At 40.9% G+C, this 3,233-nt stretch overlaps 1 long non-coding RNA gene across 1 annotated transcript; it reads left to right on the forward strand.

The window, feature by feature from the left end:
• The first annotated feature begins 567 nt into the window (after positions 1 to 567).
• LOC123451115 lies at positions 568 to 2,114 on the forward strand. Its single transcript, XR_006632098.1, has 3 exons — positions 568 to 579; positions 1,144 to 1,147; positions 1,872 to 2,114. It is a non-coding gene; the product is annotated as an uncharacterized LOC123451115 (long non-coding RNA).
• Positions 2,115 to 3,233: the final 1,119 nt, after the last annotated feature.

Consider the following 3,233-nt stretch of genomic DNA (forward strand, 5'->3'; position numbering starts at 1 on the left):
AAACATTCACAATAGCAAGTCCTCCACCGGCTGCTGCTGCCCTCCATCTTGGCATCCCATCAACGTCCCTATGCAGCTGCACAGTTTACAATGTCTGATGTAAGACAAAGTTAATATGTAGAGCAGATAAAAAACGGGGTATTAGTAGAGTTCATTATGGTAAATGGGTATGCTATTCCTTGGGCAGCTGCACAATTTATTTGGATCTGCCAATTTTCTATTAAGAGAGCAGCAGGTTGTGGTGTCACATGCGAACGATTGTAAGGACCTCCTTAAAGGCAGACACGACTGGCTCGACACTTGAGCTGAAGGTTGAAGATGAATCTGAGCCTTAGATTTCAACTAATGGCAAGTATATCATCTATCTGCAGTGCTCTAAAGTAACCTTTCAATAATATATCATCATCTTTATTTGTTTCTCTCAGTTACATAATCTAATCTTCTCCTTTACCTACCTGCTGATGCAAATGCCCTTTTAATTTGCACGGACTTGCTGAATTACGAGGGTGTCTACAGTTTGTTGTTTTGGTTTGAGGGGATGTATTTGATCATTTGTCGACACTTGAGTGTGATGGATTGGTTGTTTGATTTGACGCTGCAGCAGGCGCCCTCCATGGACAATTTAAATCAAGGTCAAACATTGTTAATGGTGCTAGTATGATAATTCAAGAGTTGATATACCTGTTGTGCTGATGTGATGTGCCTATTTTACAATTGATTGATTGTAACTAGAAGAAACCTCGTCTTTTCAGAGGCTCGTTGACCAAAAGTATTGACTTGGAGATCCTCTCTTCCACTCTAAAGCCTTCCTCCCTGCATCTGTGGTGGCTTTGATTCTTTTTACCACTTCGGCATAGCTACTGGTAAGTCACTGGTCCCCTCCTTTCCTCTTCCTCTCCCACTATCTGATGCTCTGCGTTTCCACGACCATTGAGTTGTGTCGTTTGTGTTGGCCCTTGTGTACAAGTCCAATTTTCTTGATGCTTCTCTTGTGATGAACTTGTTGTACCAGCAGTAGTACTTGAAGTAGAAATCTTGTACTCCGTAGTAGCTAGCGAGTGGTGTTTTTCTAGGTAGGATTTTCAGCTTTACACTGTCTTGTTATGTAGTATGAATTATCATGATTCCCTGTCTTGAAGATAGCTTGGTTTGTTGGTTAGGTGAAGATACATCTATTATGGTTGGCTATTTTCGCTCACCTCAAGATGAATAACCATGCTTTATCAGATTTATAGTTGCTGCTATCCACTAGACTAGATGATTTGGTTTGTTGTTGTACTCCCAACAATGGAGCTGGGCTTAGTTTTTTGTGTGCCGATGGTTTGATGGACTTGTATTAAAGCTACTGATAACTGGTTGATGTCATGTTGGATATGAACTTGTTTCCATAGCGTAGTAGCTATTTTCCGTTCTTTATAAATCATGGTATTGTGCAGGGCTGTGGCGGATGGTTTCTAGAGTTTTATGAAGAATTGTGGTACTAGAACAGACTTGGTTGTTTCTAGTTGCTATTGTGTACTATATGTATTTTATTCCTAGACAGAACTTAGCTTTTGTTTTATAATCTTGTTTGGTCGGTATGATGGTTGCTTACATTATTTGAGTATTACAGGAGAGGAAGTTTGATATTGTCGGCTGGCAGCATACGAGACAACAGGGTTGCTGCCGCGTAACATTTCCGTCGGCTACCGCATAGGTGAGTGATTGGTCTCTCCTTCCTCCTTTGTCTCCTTTGGGACACCTAGGCTTCGAGCCATGGCCATAATGTGCTCTGCTCTGGCCAGTGAGCTGATGATCCATTGCTTGTAGTATGTGGTGGTGATCTGGCCTATGGTGCCATGTTGGTAGCGTAGTTTGCTGTTGTTATGCAGTTTTTGTGCCTTGTTTCTATTCTTGATCTGTATCTTGTAGCTCTTAAAAATATGGTTGTTTCTTCTACAGGACCTCCAGGCCTAAGAAAGTTGAAGTGCGAAGCCTTGAAGCCAATTGTGTGAAGCTCTACATATCCAAGAATGCATATTATATATTGTAATAATAGGCATATCTGCTTTGTAACAGATTGGAAAAATTGTAATATACTACCTTCGTGTTAATTTGATGAATTTCACATGTTCTTTATGCTCTATTTGAAATATTCATATCGTATGCGATTTGAAAATGTGTGAAATGAAAACCTGACCAGAACTTCTTGACATATGGGACAAATTATGAGAAGAACATGACAAGTGGGATGTACAAACAAAACTGAAATTCAAAAGGCCAAAACTAAAACTGGGCCAAATGTATTTGGACATTAAAAGGCCAGGGGCCAAATTATAATGATACAAAAAAATTGAAAAAAATACTAAAGTGGCTGTAAATAGGCTAAGGCCCAAAAAGAAGCCCAATAAGAAAAAGCCCAAAAAAATAAAATCAGCCCATGTGATCAATTGAAATGGGTTGGGCTGATTTCAGCCATGACGTTTTGATTTCGTTGTAATTTTGCCACGTACGACTGGGTTTGATTGCCAGCGATGATTTAGGATCGTCGTAAAGGTTACGACGATCCAGGAATCGTCGTAAAGTTACGACGATTTTGACCAAAACGTCGTTGTTGTTCATTTCTGCCGCTCCGTTTTCGACGCTTGGTTTTTCGTCCTGCGATCGTCGTAAATGAAAAACCATGACGATGTAGCGACGAAAAAATAGCGTCGTGTACTAGCATATTCCTTGTAGTGAACGAACCTTCTGGAATAGCCAGCAAGCCCGAGAAAGCTTTGAAGCTGCTTCACATTCTGCGGAGGCTCCCATTCAACAATGGCCAGAACCTTGGACGGATCAACTTTAATGCCCTCGGCAGAGATAATGTGCCCAGGATAAACCACTTCTTTCAGCCAGAACTCACACTTGGAAAACTTGGCATACAGCTTGTACTCTCTCAGCTTATCAAGCACCAATCTGAGATGTTCTTCATGTTCTTCCTCAGTTTCAGAAAAGACCAAAATGTCGTCAAGATAAAGCAAGACAAAGTCATTCTTGAACGGAGAGAATATGTAGTTCATCAATCTACAGAATGTCGGAGGAGCATTTGCTAGACCAAAAGACATGACCGTATACTCATACGAGCCAAAACTAGTCCCGAAGGCAGTCTTCGGAATATCTTCATCGCGAATGCGAATTTGATGATAGCCCATTCTGAGATCAAGCCTGGAAAAGACCTTAGCACCTTTCAACTGTTCGAACAACTCAGTTAT

Source organism: Hordeum vulgare, chromosome 4H, assembly GCF_904849725.1.
Source record: "Hordeum vulgare subsp. vulgare chromosome 4H, MorexV3_pseudomolecules_assembly, whole genome shotgun sequence".
NCBI lineage: Eukaryota > Viridiplantae > Streptophyta > Magnoliopsida > Poales > Poaceae > Hordeum > Hordeum vulgare.